This window comes from Ambystoma mexicanum, chromosome 10 (genome assembly GCF_040938575.1).
Source record: "Ambystoma mexicanum isolate Mex_15411 chromosome 10, UKY_AmexF1_1, whole genome shotgun sequence".
Classification (NCBI taxonomy): Eukaryota; Metazoa; Chordata; class Amphibia; order Caudata; family Ambystomatidae; genus Ambystoma; species Ambystoma mexicanum.
Genome location: NC_090932.1, coordinates 486,917,166 through 486,940,019, shown reverse-complemented (window position 1 = coordinate 486,940,019; position 22,854 = coordinate 486,917,166).

The following is a 22,854-nucleotide window of genomic DNA, read 5'->3' as shown; positions in this document are numbered from 1 at the left end:
TACAGGAAGCCAAGAACTGCTTAGAGAACCACTCATGCAAAATGAAGCAGAAATAGCCTTGAACGAGGTAGAAAATACCATGTATCAATATAAACAATGTAAAGAATATTTGTCAGTGCTCAAATCACAGCTATTTGTCATTACTCACCATTTACCTAGAAGTCACTGAAAAAATTGAACATGGACTTAAACATGAAACTATAACTTGTAGCTGTAAACATTATAAACCTCTGCTCTTATATGTAAGTGGTGAAGTTGTTTCTGGAAAACCCTTCTTAATTAAAATAATCATTTCTACAAGATTTATCAAATAGCAACCTTTCAACTGTTGTAACTGACCCCACAGTTCTAGCTGCCTACACAATAGGAGGTGTAACTTTACACTGACTACTTCCCCTCCTAGTAAAACACCAAAACAAATAAGAATATTATCAATTGTCGCCAAAAGCTGCTACTGAAGTATGCAGTTTTCTTCAACAAATGAAAGTCCTCCTGGTTGATGAAGTAAGCATGGTTTCCAAACTCATTCTGCCTCTAATTCATCTCAGAATGCAGGAAGTCCTAAAGAAATGTCCACAATGAACTGTTTGGAGTAAAACACATAGGGCCTCATTACAACAATTGTGGAATGCGTTTAACGGCGCCGGTAATGGTGCCGGCACTGTTAAATGCATTCCGCACTATTACGAGGTTCCCTCGCAGGACCTGATGTGGACCTGTGAGAGCGGGTCCTGTGAGAGGCCCAGGGAGCTAAGAATGGGCCGGTCGTAATCGGCCCATTGTTAGCTCCCGCACCCATTCCCATTGAGCCCTATGGGGGCTCAAATGGGAATGGGGAAGGTCCGGGCCCGGGTTCTCTGAAGGAGGAATTACTGTGCCCTCCAAACTCAGAATGGCCCGGTAATTCCCCATTCAGGGAACCCGGACACGGCTTTGGAGGCAGCCATGCCCTTATTAAGGGCATGGCTGCCTCCAAAGTCGTAATGAAACCCATTGTGTTTTCTGAGACCTACTACAGTTTGCAGCATTGGGAATGTAAATCTCTGGCAGCATTTTTGCTGCAGAGAACTAACTCAAAACATGTGTCAGTCTGCAGATCTAACCTATGGTAACATTTTAAAAAGCATCAGAACTGGTCGGCGTACAAAAGATGCAAAATCCATCTTAAAAACAAGAGTAATCTATGAGCTGTATGGACAAAAAACATCTGCCCCTGATGTCATGTAACAATTTACTCAGCAAAATCTAAAATGCATGTGCTTAGTGCCAACGCTTGCAAGTTGTGCCCAATTCAACAATACAATGTTGAAAAAAGAAATGTAACCCATAGTACATGTCACATCCACAGACAAACTAGAAGTGCACGGCTTGACACCCCCTGTGTGCCAACAAGCAACAGCACAACTAAATAGCTTAAAAAATATATCTCTAACACAGCTGGATTAGAAAAACTAGTAACTCTGTGTCTAAACTGCAGAGTAATTCTAAAACATAACCTTGACGTAGAACAAGGTTTAGTCAATGGAACAATTGCTACAGCTTCCAAACATATCCACATGACAACAACATTCAGTTTGTCAACATCCACTTTGACAAACCTGCAGAAGTTAAAGGAATAGGCCGCACAATAGCATGTTTCCTTCTTTTCAAAGACATGTATTTATGCAGAGAACAATTCTTTCCATCTATTGCATATGCTGTCACTATTCACAACTCGCAAGTTCTAACTCTAGACCACGCACTGATCAACATAGGCAGCACAGTCTTCATAGAAGGTAAGAGTCACATAGCACATTTACATCTCTCTACACTCAATAGTCTATTCGTAGTTAACCTTGATACAAACAAAGTCAATGCTGACATTCCTTGCATCCTAGAATACAACAGGTTATGTGCACTGTACACCCCTGTCTAGATATGTACCCTGTACTGCAAAAAAAACTCAAACTTTAAAAAGATAACTACTACAAACAGAACCTCTAGCAGATCTCCCTGCAATCCCACTAAAGAAACAAAGAACAACTGCAGGTCCATCAAATTATACAAACACAGTACTCCCAAGTCCTAAAACAACTGCCAAACCATCAAAAGAAACAGCCACAAATGTTTCTTGGTGAAAAATAACTGCAGACCAATCAAAGGATGCAGAGGCACAACTATCTGGTACATTTACATTCAGCAACACAACTGGAGTCAATTGCTGTAGAAATATAGCAATTCATCTTTTCTTCTAATGGCCACCAATTGTTCACAACATTTACTTAAACGGTTCAGACCAGTTGTCTTTGCAAATGCTTGTCCTTTATACAAATGCCACAAATAATCCTGACAGAACCTACAGTGTCTCAGCTATAAGGCAAGAATTGTAATACTGTTCAGGAATGGTATAATTCACAAACACACACAAAAAGATCCACACAAATTCATAATGTACGTACTACAAGTAGCATAAACCAAGAACATCCCTATGAAAGAAATCTTCCAGATTGAATACACGTGGAAACATTCAAACACTTTCTGCAACCATGTTTCACAAGACCACATCCCTAATGAACGATTTGTGTATATATCCATACCAAATTCTGAATGCATTCAAATTTCACAAGCTTCTGCAGAATGCAAATCATTGCATATTATGCTATTTTTTGCAATTCAGACAATCACTCCAGCATACACATACATTCACATGCTCAATATGTCATAATATGCAATGCTGATGGTACCAGAAATAACTGTAAGCTCACACTTACACACAGCCAAGTATCTCTTGTCAAGAAAACCTTCATAACAGTAGGCATAATCTACCATAATGGTGCCACAACACCTTCAGGCCACTATACGGCATAAGTCCCTTAAAGTGGTTGGTTTAAATGTAACAGCATGTCCGTTACTCCGTTACCAGCAAATGTAACAAATGCCTACCCAATATTCGTGCAACCCAAATTTACTCACAAAAGTACACTGCAATACAGGGTTAGAACATGCCAATGGGTACATAACTACTTTAAACATACCCTTCATTACAATAGACTTCAAACATGCCATCACACTTATACTTACATAATATATCCATAGTACTACACTGGCGTTTTCAAATCCAATGCAGTTAGAATACAACAATGTGTCTCAAACTAACTACTTTAAACATACCCTTAATTACAGCACACTTCAAACATGCCATAACACTTATGCTTACAGAATACATGATTAGTATTACAATAGTACTTTTAAAATTCAATAGATTAAGAATTCATCAAGGGGTATCTAACTACTTTAAACATACCCTTCATTACTAGACACTTGAAATAAGCTATCACACTTATATATACATAATATATCCATAGTACTATTGAAATCCAATTATCTTAAAATACACCAATACATATTTAACTACTTCAAACACACGTATTCTGTAACAAGTACATTTTGCCACAGAACGCATTTGTATACAGCAGGGAATTTTTCAATTCACCATGGATTTCTTTTACCAATGATTACTAAATAATATAACAACAGTGTACCATGCACAAATGGTGTACCTAACATAGTACATACAATGTACTATTCATGAGGGTAAAAAAAGTAAGTATAAATGTACAACTGTAAGTAATAAATGTTTCAAAGTATGTTATCTACAAATTATACTTTCTTTTTTCTTTACAGAGAAACAACCACACATTGCAGCCCTGTTATCATATTCAAGTAATTATCCAAATCCAATATCAATTACTATTGGCATATTACTGTAGCCCTAATTGCTAATGACAAACCATTATACATTTTGACACTGTCTACAACTCTGCCTTACAGTTTTTTGTACAATATTCAACTAAGCATCCATACCCACAATCCATTTGTATCAGCATATTACTGTGGCCATAATAACTAAGGACAAAATATTGTAGCCATGGGCAGTGTGCACAATTCTGGTAGGATTATAAATACTATGTACACTTCAAATATATCTTTCCACCACATTACAAACTCTGCATACTCCCCCTAGAGAACGGATACTTACCATACACATATTTCTGTGGCCGTGGCCAGTGTCCAGATTCAGACTCCCCCTAGAGTAGCTATCATTACAATACACATATTACTGTATTATTAGCCAGTGTCCATATTCTTGGGGGTATGGCCTCCGCCCATTCCCACAAGAAACTGGACACTGTCCACGGCCACAACAATAGTATTTGACCATATAACAGGGTTCGAAATTGAGGGGAGCAAGGAGCTATTTAACACCTGCTTTTAGCCTAGAAGAGCCTGGTTAGCTTGGCAGCAACAGCTACCAGGAGGTACATGTGGCTCCCCAGGTCAACTGATGCCAAACAAACAAACCTATGTGACATTTGGGGCAATCTATTAATAAACATTAGGACACATCTAAACAACATTTAAAGCTGAAGGGGTCTTAATGGGTGAAATGATATGTTTGTATCTTATGTGGAAGTTGTATTTGTTAAATGCTTTGTACCAGCTCCCCGTTCCACCATTTTATCTCCTGCTGCTCCAATCTTAATTTCGATCCCTGATATTATAAATACGCACATTACCCTTCAAAAAACATGACTCACCTCATTTACTTTTACTATTGTCTGCCACAACGATACAACCATGCTAGCCATTGCCACAACTATACAACCATGTCCCCAAATATATACAAATTAACAACCATCACAACTATGCTCTTCAACCATGTAATAACCTCACCGCACACACAAATATACAATTTAGCTATTGTCTAAGCACTTCAGCAACAGCCAACAAATATATTTTATTACAAATACACAGATATGACTCATACCCATTACTTTCATAAAATATTTGTAAATCTACGAAAACACAGAACCCCTCCCAGTCTCAATGATGTCTGTGGGCACATGGTAATGGTAATGCTTATTTGTAATGCGCCTATACAGAAGGCAAATGTTTCAAAGCGCTCAAGGAGGGAGGGAACAGGGGAAAAAAACATTCAGAGCCCTTGAAATTCTGAAGGATACATGTCTGCAGAGGCAGAATAAGTGCATATAATGCGATTAAACTGTGTAGATAACAGAAAGTAGGCCTGATGATGATTCTGCAGTTTTTCCAAGTGCATTGCGGTGCCACCATGCAAGGAGGGGAGACATGGAAGATAGATATACAATCTTCACAACATAGGGCATTCAGATCATTGCAAGTGCACAAGCGGTACGAGTGAGGGGGGGGGGGGAAACAAGTGCAGGGGGTCCCTCTGTGCCCAGTCAGTCAGAAAACTGGGGTAAGTGCTGAGAGATGCTACTCTCAAGGGTCATAGACCAAGTGCAGTAGCAATGTACCAAGCGCAGGCCCGAAGGCAGTGTGAGAGCACTGGTGGGTGTGCCAGGGACCTGTGAGACTCTTAGGTACTCCAGGCGGCCAGTCAGCAAACTGTGTGGAAAAAGGAGGGAGAGAGGGATAGAGTGAAGAGAGAGGTTAGCAGGGTAGAGGGAGAGAGAGGAGGAGAAGAGGAATGTCTTAAGGAGTTTTCAGAATTTCAGGAGATCAGGCTCAAGACGGAGGGTGGCAAGGAGGCTATTTCAGAGGGAGGCCCCCTGTGAGGATAAAGATCTCCCTCCAAAACTCTCCTTGGAGAATTGCCTCACATGCAGAACATTGGAGGTAGATCAGCAGAGGGCTTGGGAAGGACAGTATTTAGGTAGGCATTGTTGCGGACAGGAGGGTCCCAGGCCCCAGAAAGCCTTGTAGACAATGCAGAGGGTCTTGAACTTGATCCTTGCAGCCACATGGAGCCAGTGGAGGGATTTCAGCGGCAGAGAAATGCCATCCCTGGGATTGAGGCCAAGGATAAGTATTGCAATTCTGTTCTAGATGAGTTGCAGAGGGTGCAAAGCAGAGGCGCAGAGGCAGAGTGGTTGAGAAAGAGGCTGTTGCAGTAGTCCAGACTTGAGTGAACCAGGGCACTGGAGACAGTGAGCCACTGGGGGAAGGTGAGAAAAGGAAGAGTACCTCTGAAGAGGTGCAGCTGGTAGTTGGACTTTTTATAGATGCCGAAATGTGAGTGGAGAAGGAGATGTCCATCTGCACAACACAGAATATGTCAGTGGACAGTGAAATTGACTGAGGACTCAGCGTCTCCAGCACAGACTCCTTGACCCATATCAATAGCTCAATCTTAACTTTTTTACACTCCTCCCCTTTTCCAGACACTCTTTAAGCCACAAAATAACACTAAATGTATTTTCCAGAATTGTTCCTCACTGTGCTCTCCGCGGACAAAGCCTGTGGTCCGTGGATGAAATATGGAGGCTGTTTCAAAAAGTTTGATACAGCTTACATTTTTTAATAGCCAACCAGCCAATCAGCGTGTGCATTTGATGTCCGTGAATGTTACACAGATCTCTGATCGGTTCAGAGGTGTCTGCTGACACCAAATATGGAAATGACCAGACACAGATATAACTAAATTATTTTTTACCTACTTTTGAGCCATTTAAAAAAAAAAAATGACTGGACAGATTTACACCAAATTTACAAAAACATTTTTTACCCATTATGTTTACGAGGATTTCAAAGTCTTTGGGACCTCTTTTAACTTTTCCCCCTCTTGACGAAACTACACTAAACTTTGCAGAATCATTCAGAGATGGCCATATGTTTTTTTGCAAAGTTTGGTGAGCATTTGTCATAGTGCACCATAGATATAGGCCTCCCAATAACTGCTCTTCCTATTGGTTGAGCAACTTAACAATAACTACAGGGCTGCTGCCGCAGGCCCTGTGATATATCATTTAACTTAACCCATCATTATGCAATAGTAGCTGTCTATCAAAACACTAACACAAACTCACACCTTTGGAGAGAAGACAGAATATGCAGAATTTATATGATGCAAGTACTCTCTTGATGAAAAAGGTTTAATAGTCACTAGGATCTCAATAGTCATCCAAGCGGATTGGGGTTTCTCAACAGTACCTGCATCAGTTTATTCAAGGTTTGAAAGCATCAGAACAGGATTCAGGATTTTGTCTTTGTGGTTTGGCCATGTATAAATACAGCAAGTGGTGCAGGTCCTGGTGGCAAGCTTGCATTAAGTCAGTTTGAATTGGGGCACTTTGTGGTTTGTAGCATGCGTTAGAGGTTTGTAACTTGGAGTGCTCAGCATGGGCAGTTTGAGACGTTGCTAACCAATGGGTCGGGACAACGAGTAGCATGATTCATTCAATGGTTCGAATCGGTGCCCAGGGCAGTGTAAAGCTCTGATCCTGAAGTTCGAAGAGTCAATAGTTCTTGCCCAGCAGTGAGTTGTTTATTCTAGCCAAACAGGAGACATGCTCTAATTAGTATGATGCAGTGTTGGGCTGCTCTTATGAATTCAGCAACAACGGCCCGAAGAGGCTTTCAATAAATATGTAAAGCAACATCACAGATTCTGGTTGTTTGATGGTGTTCAAACATTGCCGACTTTAGTTTGAGGATGGTTTGAAACTATAAAATCCAGGGACTCAGGGACAAGATTGGTCCTTCACTGTTAACCTCTACCAAGGGGAAGGTAGCTGGCACCTGCAGGAGTCCTTCACCTTCAGTGAGAAGCCTGGGTACCGGTGCAGCTGGCATAGAGTGCAGGTCTTGGCCCAACAGCAGATCATTCCCAATGTTCCCTGGGGATGGGTAGGAAGCAGAGATTGCTTCTGCCTTGAAACACCTGTCTTCAGCTCACAAATAGAGGACTTTTGAAAGGACGTCTTTTGCAACAGTGTCCAAACAATTCTTCAGCTCTTCTCGTAGAGGTCCACATAAGGGTGGTAGACTCCTCCTTTATAAAGGCAAATGCTCACCATAGATTGGACAAAAGCAACCCACTTTCAAATAACAAGTAACCTTTGCCTTCTTGCTTCACACCAAACGTGTTTTTCTATGCAAGAATTGAAGGAGGCTGGAAGGAAAGAGAATCTCTCAGAAGGCCAAGATGGGGGAACCCTTCCTCAAGCATTCCAGTTCTGTCTAACTGTCCTAACTCTGACCCCTTTTTAAGCCTGCAGAATTCCCTAAGGTATGAAACACCCTGGTGTGAGACATGTCTTTTGTATATAATGCGTCTCTTTGCAGCTTGGTTCCCAGGATTACCCTGCTGGGCATTTCCTGGGCAGGGATCATGCATACACAGCCTTCCTGCCCATTGCCCTACTGGCTGAGCAGAGACAGACCGTTTTACTAGAATCCACATAGCCTTTCCATAGCTGGTCCAGGCTCACACTGTTGACAAGTGCATGATGCAAAGCTGAAGTGACTTTAATAATTGTGAGAACTATCAGTCACCATACAAAAACCCAGGAATGGGTTATTATTAGAGATTACCCTGGCACCAGACATAATAATTATGGTTTTGTAGCAGAGGTGCATATTTAAATGCAACCTCTGCCTGCAGTGAATTTGCTGTCACTTCAGCTGTCAAACATAGAATCTACAACCTCTGAACCTGCTATGTGCTACTGAAGAGCAGGAACTGCAGATCAGGAGACTGATGGAGAGGGGCACACGTGTACAATATGAATGTGCATATAGCCTGCAAAATGGAAATCCTTCATAACTACCTCACGGCATTTTAAACACCAATTAGAGGGAATCAAGCGGCCTCACCCAAGTAATCAATTCCAGTGAAATATAATGTGTTTATATATGTCCATAACAGAGAAAAGCTAAAAACACCAACTAAGCTTCCAGTTTCTTTCCTTGGCATAGCACTTGGTAATGGTACTAAGGGGGTCATTATGAGATTGCCGGTAACGTTGAAAAGAGGCAGCATTTGACATACCACTTTTTTTAAATAAACATCCACACAGGTATGGGTCATGTTTGTTTTCCTCGTGGTTTATTCTATGAGTACTTCATGTGGTAGAGACTGCATGATTAAAACCTGCACTGGAATTCTGTATATTTTAACCGCCACTCAAAAGGCATTGGTACAGTTCCCCAAGAACCCAGCTTGTGAAGCGTTGAATTAGCATATAACTTTACTTAAGGGACAAACATAAACACTACAGATACCTAAGTTCAGTGAAAATGTCAGAATCTCAGATGCCCACATTGTCGCCTCCTTTTCTATATAATGCAGACAAAGCTCATTAATAACCCTTTTTCCATTTTTCTTCAGATCTGGTGTGACCCACTAATGTCCCATACACATTTTCATTCCCCAAACAGAGATGGAAGTGTCGTTTGAATACAGCCGGACAACAACTGAATACAGCCAGACAACAACCCTCTACCCGCCTTCCTTAATGCCAGCCAGATGGGATCAGCAGTGGTAGCCATTTCCATCTAGTCATTCTACATGAAGACGCCAACATTCCAGAGCGTCAGAACGGTCCCTGTGAGCCCTCCCCACGTGACCGGCAGCATCATAAACAAAGTCAACAATGAGTAGCAACCTGTGGAACATCTAACAGGCTACCCGTCGAAACACATGATCGGGCCAGCAGACTGCAGCGTCCATTCCCAATTCTAGCCAGATGTACCGCATACGATCCTATTACACTCGTACAACACGCCCTGAGAACAACCCCCTCCTCCAGGCCCTTTTGATCAGGTTGGTCTGGTGGAGTGCATTGGAGTTAACCATTCTATTCCAAGATGGCAGAATGGGTGCTGTGATGCACCCTCCTTCTTCTCCAGCTCGAGGTGCATAACATTCTGAAGTGGAGGAGGCATGACAAAGGATCTGCTTATTAGCATGTTCACTGGGAGCATCCTGTCCAACCGCAGATCCAGGATTTCAGCGCTAGCTTACATGTCTAATCAGAAGCAAGTAATTCAGATGATTTCTCCATGAATGTGTTACTCATGGAGTTATGAAATTGTTCATTAGAAATGCTGTATTAAGTACCACCTATGCTTAGATGACAACTACTTCATTACTCATTGTTGGATCCCAAAGTGTCTTCCATTCGAGGCAAGACAGCCCTCTTTCCCTAGAATGCATAACATACATAACTGAATTCGTTGCCCACTTGGCTCCTAGATATATTGTATGTTAAGCAAAATTGGCAACTGGAAGCACTAACTCCACAAGCCAAGTCAATCTTCATGGTTCATGTATTGCTTCTTATATTATGCCTTATATTGCCATGGTCTATTTGTCATACAACAGCACCAGCACTAATTTGTAGGGAGCCAATACGGGTTTACTCATTCCCCAGCCCCAAAATCCAACATATTGTCATGAATTCCTATGACTCAGGAAAAGTGCAGTCCCATGCCAAACTCTCAGCCTTGTGGGCCCTCAGAATTGAATTACTAACTCAGATCAGTTTGAAAAAAAACGTGTCCGCCCCCTCTCCTGGAGCAATAACAGATTAAATATGTTAGCCTCCCAAGGATCAAAGAGTCAACTAACATTGTGACTGAACATGTCTGCACCCACAGGCACTTCCTAACTACCAGGGGCACTTCCCCACGTTTCTAGACTTATCATCAGCCCTCAGGGGATACGACAAGCTCCAATAGGATACCAATGATTATTGACACAGAGGAGGATAATTCATAAATAAATATTTCAGATGTTAGTGTTACTTCAGAGTTGGATAGCATTCAAACCTCTACTTTCTTTTGACAACATTAACTTAAAAATCCGAATCCTCATATGTAGACTACCTACACGTTCAAGTAGCACATCCAGTGAAGCTCTGCTTTGACATCTGTGCAGAGCTTGTTAATGCAAGTTCGAATCCCGGCAGGGCCCAACTCTGCATTTCATCCTTCCACACACCGCAGCGCTCAGATACCTGAGGTTTCGTAGCACTATATAAATGCGAAATTATTATTACACCTTCAGCAGTCAAAAATTAAACCAACATCACTGCACTCAGCAGCGTTTAGAATCAAGTTCCTATGCTTGACAGGATACATGTCAGCACATCCACAGTTGACACCCTGGTTCCTCAGGTTTAAAAATCAGCATCCAAAACAGAATAGAGAAATGTGGAGGGGGAGTGTGTTTTATCTACCCACATGATATCAAAAAGCCCAGTATCTAGGAAGTTACCACTCACGCCTTTGCCGCATGTATATTAAACCAGAATACTAAGATCACCATACTAGGTGTCTACCACTCCACAGGTAATTACAACACAGAGAATACATCACTAAAATGGCTAAAACATTACATTCAAAGGCACATTTATCCAGAGAGATTAGTGCAGCCTGCAAGGAGTCTGACTTTCGTTTGAAGCATCACACCACTTGATGCATGTCTTCACTTTTCCAGATCAGCTAACTCTTTCAAACTAGTTAACTGGAGTGTGACTGAATTATTATAATCACATATATTGATTTATTCATACACATGGCCAAACCCATTTACCATGGGTGAAGAATGTCACTCCTCATGTCTTGCTCTATTTAGATGGACGTAACCTGACAGCAACTAGACTATGGCAGGACGTTCAACGGAAACATGATTGTCTCAGTACTATTTAGCAGCTGGACACTGCATCACTCTTCACAAGGAAATATCTCTCCACCGGTTACACAGAGAGAAGATCCAGACAAATGGTTCAGAAATGAAGGACAGGGATGTGCAAACCAGTGAATGGGTGCAAGACAATGCACCTCTTCACTGACTTCCGCAGTTGTCTTCTTTCCACTCACACACTAGCAATCAGAAACATTATTTATAAGTCTTTCTTGTGTCTGGCAATAGAATTTCCCTATGTAGATGGTTTCTCGTAGACATACATATGGTGTGTAGTCTTCGGAAAAGAGGATAGATAAGCTATAAACAGCCACAACGAGTGATTCATTCCTTACTTTATAAAACAAATTATATCCTGATTTATGATGAAGTAGGACACCTGCCTTTAAAACGTGCATCCTAATTTGAATTCGGAAACTATAATGTTCAACACCCAACATAGTACACCAAACACAACTGTAGTGTACAAAGATTTACATGGCTTTTTTTATTTCATTTTGTTTTTAGGCTACGTTTATCAGTACTGATCACTTTTTTTTAATTTATTTTTTAGAAGCAAGAGAATGTGACAATGAAAAGAACATAAACAGCTCTGCACCCAAATCAAAATTAAACCCATCAGTACTTCACCTTCCTGCCAGTGTCTCCACAACTAAACCAATCGAGTTTTCAAATACTGTCACAGTGGTACTTTAATAAATGCTGAAGACCACTAGCCAAACATGTCCCCCAAACAATTCTACCAGGCTGGCAACATACCCACACATGAACCAGCATGCCATACAGTGCTGCTCAATCTTGTCCATGACCTTGCTCCCTGGCAAATGGGCACTGGAACCCACACGCCCTAGAATGCTGCATAGAATGATTCTCAGCTTTTGATTGTGTGTCTAACACCAGTGTTGTGGGAACAAGACTCCCACGCTACAGGGACCCACGTTAACCTATGCCGTTTCTCAGTGCCATGACATATCAATGATCAGCCTCCTCCTCCTCACTTAATTCAGGATGGGGTTACGCAGTGATGTGCTATTCCCTTGGCCATTAGCATAGGTGTTTCAGGAAAGCTGTTGTACGCACTGAATGGCTCATCAAGATTGTAATCCTCATGATGGGCACCTGGAACAGTGTGACTTGATGGTTTGAGCCTATGCTGGTGAAACATACTCAGATACCTTTAAATGACTCTGGCCCCAGAGGATTGTAGCAAAGGGCGGGGATCTTCCTGCCCTCCATGCACCAATGGTGACACAGCTGGGCTTCTCTTGTACCCTTATTGTTCTTAGTCTCTCTGCCTCCTGGCTGGCTGGCCCCTGCAACAATGGTTCTGCCAAACTGTCCTCCACCACTCTCTCGCCTGCATGATCCTCCTCCCTTTCCTCCTCCAGCATGTTCTTTCACCATTTCATCCCCCACCACCACTCCTGCATGCTCGTCCTCCCTTTCCTCTTCCAACACACCTACATGGCACTCCTCGACCACCCTCTCACCTGCATGCTCCTTTTCGTCCCTTCCCCCCTCTTCCTTCCATTCCTCATCCCCAGAACCAGCCACATCTGTTGGAGAAGGCATATTGTCTATTTCCTAATAACACTGGATATGCTACATAACTATGCCTTGCAATATTCAGATTTGAGGTAGAGGGCAAGTACACGTCCACCTGCGCCCCCCACATCCAGATTGATGTACCTGCTGATGGAGAGGACAGCATATTTTGTCCCCCACATTGCCATTTTCTTCAAATAAAAAAAACACACAACAAAAGGATATCCTGAACAAAATTGGTGTTTCAATCCAACTTGGCTTCACAAAACAAAATGGCTTCTCAAAGTAAGCAACAAATAAGGGTTCCCTACAAAAATAGCATGTTTTAAACACACACGCCACAATGCTTTTTCCATGGCAAGAGAGCAACCTGCTCTCTAAATACCCTATAAAAAAAAAACAGCTCCAGTCATCCAGCTCTGCCTTCATCCTACGTTCAAACTCAGCATACAAAGAAAACACGTCTTGTTTTCCTTTATAAGCGTTTGAACTCACTTCCTACCTAAGAATCCCCGAATAGTTGCGTGGGTCCCAAATTCAAAGGAGAGCATAGCAATCTCACCGGAATCCTTGCGTCAGTACCCGAGTCCTCGTGCAGGCTCTGAGTGATCTGTGGGCTCCAGCGGATCCGTCGGAATCCAAGTCAGCAGGGATCTGCAGTTGCGTTTTGGGGAGATTCTCCATGGCATACTCCCTAGTGCCAGTGCCCAACATCTACAGTGAAGAATAGATGAGGCACAGCTATCTATAATGCTTACGCCAGTGAGGAGCTCTTTCATCATGCCATCTACAGGGCATGTAACATTTCTGCACTGCACTCAGGTATCATTAAATAGATGCATAAGGTGCAATACAGGTGCTGCATACGTATGAGAGGTTATTTTGATGTAAGCTTTGATTTACTTGCCAATCACTTTTCCAATCGGAACGTGGAAGAATGGGCATATTATAACCACTACTGAGTTGAGAAAAGGATGATGCATAACATCTATACATGCTCCAAAAGTTCTGATTGAAATGTACTTAGATACATATAAGTATGTATTTATAGAACAATTTCGACTGAGATGCTGAGCTTCCAATTTACAAAAGGTTGGGCATTTCTTAGCATCCCTACACCAATGCCTATGCAATGCTAACCGAGCACCTATTCTATAAACATGCTTTAAGTGAGGCTTTCCTATGTTTACCTCCTTTTAAATCAACTTTTAAAGATTTATTTGGTATGCCGTGTTTTGAAATTAATGTTGTTACTCTGATTATGCAGTATTAGTGTAGTATCAAGAATTATGATTATGACTTTCATCCCCGTGTCGGGGGGCATACATGATCAGTAATGGCCCGCCAGCCCGATCATAGCCTCAGCGAGAGCTGTGAGCCATTAATGCCCATGTACACCCCACCCCCGACACAGGGGTGATTGCTTTTGGCAGGCCGCACCTCGTCCAGGGTGCAAATATATCATTTTTCTTCATAGAACATGGCTGTACCTGTACAACGGGAGCCCAATCCCCCATGAAAATTGAAAAATCAAAATGGACCCCACCAAAGTAAATAGAAAAGGGACTTAGTCTCTTTTCTATTTCCATAGTGGGAACCGAGGACATGAGGGAGGGCCGAGTCCGAGCACAAAGCTTCGGTCTGGCAGATAAGTGGGGAGGTAGGGAGTGGAGTGGGGGATGGGTGTAGGATGTCTCAGAGGGCTGTGGGCATGGGGAAGTAACAGGGAAAGGATCCCTTTTGCCTCCCAACAATCAAGATGGTGCCACCTGGGGAAGGGCCTCGGGTGGCTGGAAAAAACGGGTGGTACACTGTGTTGTCACCCGTGTATCCAGCAACCTGATTGGCTGAGCGCCAATTCACATGAGTGAATATTATGTTATGCTATTTGGCATGCTGATATAGAGCTATATATTGGCTACTGGTAGCATCTTGCTTATTTTCAGGGTAGATATATGGGTAATAGCTTAGTAGGATGACAGATTCAGGAAGGGGCAGTGAGGAAATGGGGGGAGCAGCAATTCCTTTTAAGATTAGATACGGCCTTTCCAACAGACCCCACTATTCTGCTCATCATGAAAGTTCTGCTGGTCTTAGATGGATGAGACCGATAGGTGATAACGTTTCTTGTCAATGGACTTTGTACAGAGAGAGTGCAGCTGCCAAGTATCCAAGTGTGTTTTTTATCACTGAAATATTGTGATACCAAATTTCAAATGTAATACTTAACTAAAATATACATATCCCTGATAACCTCCAAAGTCAATAGCATTCTACTCCCAGCAAATCATTTTTTCTTTGGACGAACATGAATTGGAATTGTGAATATCGTTTGTGTGACGATCGCTCTGAATAATCCTGATGTTTTACACACTTTTCATCCACTGACCCTCTCTCAAAGGCATCTGAGTGAGACATTGAACTGTTAATTCCAAGGATGTGACCCTGTATAAATCATGGTGGAATAAGCCATGTTTCAACCAAGCGTCAATTTGTATCTTGTGTCCATTGATAAATGGGATCAACATATACATTTGATGAACAGATCTAAAAGCTGCTTCTGGGAATCTAGCATCACACAGCATTTGCATATATAAAAAGCAAACTACAACTTTATGCATTAAATACCTTTTCGATCTGGCCATATTCTCCTTTACACACAGTTCCCCAAAAATAGAGTTAATGTTAAGCAGGTATCTTTTTTTGGCACCTCTGAGACAATTTGGAGCCTGTAGATAACAGGCTCTTCTATGCTGCAACCTAGGGTGATTTGGCTCTCAGCTCTCCTCGGTGTCGAACCCTGGATTGACCTATTTTCGTTTTCCGAAATCCTTCTATGGATACCAGAATACCTGGTTGGTGTTTGCATGTCACAAAACAAGTGATGGGAGACATTCTTTTTATTTTTTAACACTTAGCACTGAGCATTATTACGTGTTTGACTGGAGGTAAAACGGGCAATAATCTGATGGACCAACTCACTCTGAATCTGCCAGTAGGGGTTGTGAACTACCAGCAGTGACTAATGACTATCCTGTTTGATCTGGTGGCGGTTCAGAAAAGAGCATGATGGGAAAAAGCGAGAGGAACAAGTAGGACAGGATGGGGCAGACAGGCTGCTATCAAAGGTCAAGGGACAAATGATAGGAGTAAGTGCCAAATGGCATGAGAGACAGAAAGAGGGGGGGAGAGGGGAGAGGAGTAAGAGAGGTGGGGACAAGACATGCAGCCATCAAGCATGTCTCTGCAAGGATATGAGGTAGCAGAGTGCAGAGAGGGAGAGAGACCACATCAAAGGAGTAACAGGGGAGAGAGGGCAGGAGGGTCGTAAAGACAAATAACAGGGGAGGGCCATGGGATATGGAGGGGTAAGGAGAAGATAAGGGGAGAGAGGAGGAGAGGGGGCAAGGGGACAATTCCAGGTGGGGAGGGGGGATGAGGGGAGCAACATGGAGCATGGAGGGGGAGGGGGGACAGAGGGGATCAACACGGAGCAAGGAGGGGGGAGGGAGGACAAAGGGGGAGCAACACAGAGCATGGAGGGGGGTGGGGGGACAAGGGGAGTAACGGAGCAACACGGAGCATCGAGGAGGTGGGGGGATAAAAGAGGGAGAAACGTGTGGCATGGAGGGGGCTGATCACCAGAGAAGTTGATGCAGCTCACCAAATGGTTATTTGCCGAGCAAGGTTAATGGTTGAATTCTCCATTGAACTCTAACACCTAAATAAGAATTCCTATGATAACGTTTCTTTTAATAAATGCAGACAAAGCCCTCTGCGTCCTCGATCGGGCTATTTGTTACATTTGTTTTAGATCCGAATGATACTTATGAAATTCAAGCTTCTGGCTGAGCACCCTGTCACCATTATTCTTCGTGAACAGTGTTTTGTGTGTCTCTGAAGTTCAGTAATAACGCTTCACCACTAGCGTGATATATGGGGAACGCAGTCTATTCATGTATGTCAAGAAGTATAATTGCAGACGCTCACCTCCAACAAAACATTTATAATAGTAAAATCACTGAAGGGTAGACTTTCTAAATGTAGAAAAAGTGAATAAAACAAAGTCCCCTTTTAAGAGATTTCACCGGAGGAAAATAGTTGTCCTTTTCAAGCAAGCAGGTGAACTGATGTAATTTAAAAATTTGATATGTGTTTCCTTTGAGTTTGGTTGCCCGGGGGAAGGCAAGCTAGTTTTAATGGTGGTAAAAGGCCTCCTTTGTAATCTGACCAGAGGCCGGTGCTGGCAGGATTGGGTCCCGTGCATCACACCCTTTATTTTGATTTCTGGCATCGCTTTGTCTTTTTTCTGCCGTCTCATTGAGTGCTTGCATAGTGCTGTGAACAGACCGTCTTGCCTGTGGCAGAGCGGCCCGTCAGCATCAGTGAATACCAAATGCCATGTTTACATCCTCAGCACGGCCTCATTAAGAATGCACGAGCTCGCCTCTCGCCCAGAATGGAAAGAAGAGACACGGGGACGCTGCAGAGGCCAGCGAGGGCGCCGGTCAATGGACGCGCTGTAATTTGCAGCCATTCATTTTCGTGGGAGAAATCCATTTCCTGAGGTATTGACAAGGTTTGCAAAATGTGGCCTTTTGTTGTCGGAGCGATGCCGAGGCACCTCGCAACGGGTGATCCGTCAAGGTATTGAACACATTACCTTTGCAAGGAGCGCTGACATTTCAAAAGAAATTAGATGTATATATGGAACTGAAGTATGTTCACGAAGCTCCATTCTAGGCGCGGGTCAAAATTGGCACGAACTAGTAACTGTGTGTTTGAGTCAGTGCGGGAATAGCAGACTGGTGATGACGCATGCAGTATTAAAGCACATTGCCAGGACTGTGCTAGGAGAGTTCCCGTTAATGGAAAGCGGTAGTGGAGTGCGCTCTTCAGGTGGGTTAGCTAGGCAGTGTGCGCCTCGGAGTAAGTAGGCAGCACTCCATGTTACAGTAGGCCCGAGAAAACGAACAGCTGTATCTGTCTATATTTGTATTCTATGCCAAGATCACAATCCTCCCTCTAAACATTGACCGTCCTTGCTTCCTTTGTGGAACGGTAGATGGCAGTCATTGCTCCTAACGATTGCAGTGTAACCAATGTAGAATTCTCAAATGTCCATGTGTCTGGTATAGTAATAGGCCATAATGTTGCTCTTTAGGTGTTGGTTATGCCTCACTTGCTGATATAGTGTTATGTCTTGATGGTCGTGTAGACTATGGAACCTCTGTCCCCAAGTAACGCACGGAAAGGAAAATAATGACTCCCTGTGCGACCCTTGAAACCACAGGTGTTGAGTGCCGATGGTGCAAGAACCAGGAACGCCGGAAAACCTCCTGACCGCTGTAAGGCAAACAAGGGTTAAGTACAATTGGTTCAAGAGAGCCAGGCTTTATATATTGCACAGAAAATCAGTGCTAGGCTTACCTAAGAGGTTGAGGAACGGGGTGTCAAACCAAACCCTGCAGTCGGGGTAGGCAGGGTTCCTACACTTGTAGAGAATGAATGGCAGCAGCAAATGATGGAGTGCAAGGTCGGCACGTTGGATGGATGGAAACACCTGTGCATGGAGTGGGGAAAAGTTCGAGAGAGCTGGAGGGGATAGTCCGTACTCAATCCGAGAACGTTCCGATATCAGTATTCCAAGAGCATCCAAATAGTCCAAGGGTAATCCAGAGAAGAGCCAATGTACAGAACAGGAGTCAAGAACCAGAGTACCTAAAGGCAAACACACAATCCAAAGGGCAAGGTGAAGAAAACCGTTAAACAATCCGAATTTCATTACCAGGAAACAACACAATTCATGAACGCCAAACAGTGCTTGATGAAAACAGCTGTGAAGCACTGTGTAAACGTGCACTCACTGTTTATAACAGCGCCGAGCCGTCAGGTGATGCACGTCACAGTGTCACATGTCGGGGCGTCCCTTCGATTGCTTCCGCGTCACGTGTACCGTCTTGTTTGACGAACGCTTTCCCATCACGTGAAGTGGAACAACACTGCACCAAGGGTAACAGCGGCCCGTCACAAGGCGCCATGGTAGTTGCCAGTGAAACATCGATCGAAATGATCTCGAGTGTCCATTCGTGCCCGCTTTCCTCCATCTGCAAGATCTATGACTACCATCCAGCTGCTGCCGTCCTGTCTGCGTGTGTGCTGGTGAGTGAGCAATAGGGGGACTGAAGGGACGGGTAGGGGGGCTGGAGGGACGAGTAACTAATGAGGCAGGGGTATTGGGATTCCTAACACTGGCAGGCCGCATGACAGAGCCCCCCCTAAAGGCCCACGACCCCATGGGCTGGATGGAAAATCCCGATGAAACTGGGCAACCAAACGGGGGGCATGAACATCCCTAGCAAAAACCCACGAGCAATCCTCAGGGCCGTAACCCAACCAGTCAACTAGGTATTGCAACCGCCCCCTACGGAAACGGGAACCCAAAATGGCACATATCTCAAACTCATCTGGGGACTCAATAGACACAGGGGTAGGAGACGTGACAATAGAGGCCAACAAACCGTGGAAGGAGCTTGCGACAACCAGGAATGCGTAAATGATGGGTAGACAGCGAAACGCGGCCCCCCACCTGGTATATGGGAGCCTCAGCCCGTTTCTTATCAGCAGCACACTTCATAGACGATTGTGCCTCACGTAGGTGGGCAAAGGTGTGAGCATGGACAGTGGCAAGATCACGGGCACCGTCGGTAGCGGCAGGTGTATCAGATGAAGACAGATCAGGAAAAGGTAGAGTCCGAGGATGCTGGCCGTAGAGTGAGTAAAATGGGGAGAAGCCTGTGGAGGAATGCAAGGCATTGTTGTACGCGAACTCAGCAAGGTGGATAACACTGAGCCAGGACTTCTGATATTGTAAAGACAAACAAATCAGGTATTGCTCTAAAGCCTGATTCACCCTCTCTGGTTGACTGTCTGTCTCTGGATGGTAGGCGGAGGAATACCAGACGTCAATCCCAAGCTTTTTGGTAAGGGCTCGCCAGAATCGGGACATGAATTTCGACCCCCTATCGGAAACCAGGATTGTGGGCAGTCGGAACAAACAAAACACGGAGCTAAAGAACAACTTGGCCAGAACAGGTGCAGAAGGGATGCCAACACAAGGGATAAAGCGGGCCATTTTAGTGTAAGAATCGACCACTACCCACACCGTATCGTGACCGTGGATTCGGGGCAAGTCAGTTACAAAATCCATCGTGAGGGTGTGCCAGGGTTTCGGGGGCACCGGCAGAGGCTGTAACAAACCCAATGAGCGACCTCTCTGTGTTTTACATTGTGCGCACACTGAACAAGTATTTCCATAGTTCTCAACGTCACGTCTCATTGACGGCCACCAACACCATCCCTTAAGTAGATCTAATCTGCGCTGTTGACCAGGGTGTCCGTTGATGGCAGCGTCGTGAGACCACTCTAAGGCTTGGTTTCGGATGTCACTAGTGGGCAGTACTAATTTTCCTTGCACAAAAGGAAGTCCATCATGATAGACAGGATCCCACTCGGATAAGAGATGGGGATTTTTTGATACCCACAGACGTATAGCGGACAGCATAAGTTGCGAGGGTGTGCAGATGCAGACAACGTGACCTTGTTCCAACACTGTGTCAGGAAAAACCGGAAGGGACACCCCCCCAGGCGAGCGTGACAATGCGTCTGCCTTCCCGTGCGCCACACCCGGCCTGTGTTTAATCAGGAAGTCGTAGGCCGCAAAAAACAGATGCCATCTCACTTGACGACTGTTAATACATTTAAGGGAAGCTAGGTCCTGTAGGTTTCTGTGATCAGTGTACACTACAACCTGTTGTTTGGCCCCCAGAAGGTGATGTCTCCATACCTGAAACGCGTCTTTAACGGCAAGGAGCTCCTTTTCATGACAGTGTAGTGTAACTCAGTAGAGATACATTTCTGTGAATTATATGTGATGTATCCTGTCTCCTGCAGGATCTACCGTGGGCCAGTAACAACAAGGAGCAGGAACCAGTCTGACCCAGGTATGTATAAACAGGAACACGCTTTATTGTCTTGGTTACAGGTTCAGATAAGAATATAGGAGAGAGAGATCATTAGTAGCATCTACCCTGGTTCCCTGCCCAGCCCCAAGTCCCCAACCGTCTCCATTAGAATCCCCAGGTGCCCCAACACTCCAGGCTCCCCTAGCATTCCAACACAGCTCTTACACTGACTCAGACCTCATTCATACTTATGCAGGATACTACACATCCCCCCCTTTTTCAATCAAAAGAAAACGCATACACTCACAACCATGATAGGACAACAACCACAACATTTCTACTACTCCTTCCACCCTGGCCTGCCACACCAGGGTCTTGGTGCCGCCACCACCAAGCACAACCTTGCCTCAAAGGACAAACAAAACCCAAACTACAACCAACAACCCTCCTAGACAAAACACCTTCCGTCAAGACTGCCACTCTTGGCCTCAAGTCTGCCACACCTGAGAACAAACCAAAACGCCCCAAAGTGGGCTAACTCTCTTGCCAAAAACAGTGTAGCCACGAATATTGCAAACTTACACAAAGGCCATCACAAATAGTCCTAAACATGCCAAACAAAATATAACAATGCTTCATCCCCTCTCCCCTACAAAGAACATGAAAAAAGAATGAAAAAATCTAGGAAAAAGGACACACGATACAAAGATCACAGAAAACATAACCACAAAAAGGAGAATTTGTGGCTTAAAAATTGCACACCAAAAGCTATGAAAAAAAAAGAAATGTTAACATGCAATTACTACTAGATGACACAAATAGTAGTTGAAAATCCCAAAACAACCTCGAAAAGGGCCCATGCCCTAAGGTTAACTTCACTGGAACACCCTACTGTGTCCAACCTCCTCAAAACAAAACTTGGGGTTCCTCCTGAAGGTTTTATACTACTGCCAATACACCTGGCCAGGGTGTATAAGCCTAGCCCCATTGCATGCATGCAACTCCCAATAATATACTCCCATTTTGTGCAAAATACTTCACTACAAACGTGTACAAGCCCACATGTCAGATGCACAACCGTGACACTCTCTGCACGCACATAATTACAAAACATAAGTGCTACATCTCACATACATACTACAATTACACAACTACCACATACTGTGTGCACACTTGCGTAAAAAAACTCATGGCTCCACTTGCACACACATACGCAAACTTCAACTCACCCTCCATGCTGCAACTACAACCCATGCAAAACACATACACAAAATCTGCATAATACTTATATGCATTTCCCAAAATGTTCATTTCCAAAATTTTGCATTTCTCAAAATTTGCATTTCCCAAAATTTGCATTTACCCAAAATTACATTCCCCAATATGCCCTTCAAATTCAAGGTGAAAATAATCAATGATTCCCCAAACACATACCATGTGCATTTCACGAAATTTAGAGCGTTTCTGCATTTTAACTCCTACAAATGTGTATCAAGCTGTAACTTCATTCAAAAGTATTTAATTGTGCCTTCAAAGTCCTTTATAGCTTAAGTAAAAATGTCTTGATATGATAAAAAACATTGCTTTTTCCAATTCTCACAACAGCGCTCAAAAACCCATACTGCACACATACATACAACACATCCATACCAAAATGTATGTTTAACGAGCACATTCAGCCCTGATGTCGCAAAACAATACTGAAATGCATCACACCATTTAATGTCTTCCTGTAAAACAAAGGTATAAACACGTTTCCTAAATTCAACGTTTCCAACATTACTCTATTCCGTCATAAATGCACTGCCGTCTGCATGTCCAGCTCAGGACATAAATGTCAACATGTGGCTTCTCCCAAAACCGCCTCTCCAGTTTCATGTGTTCAGAATA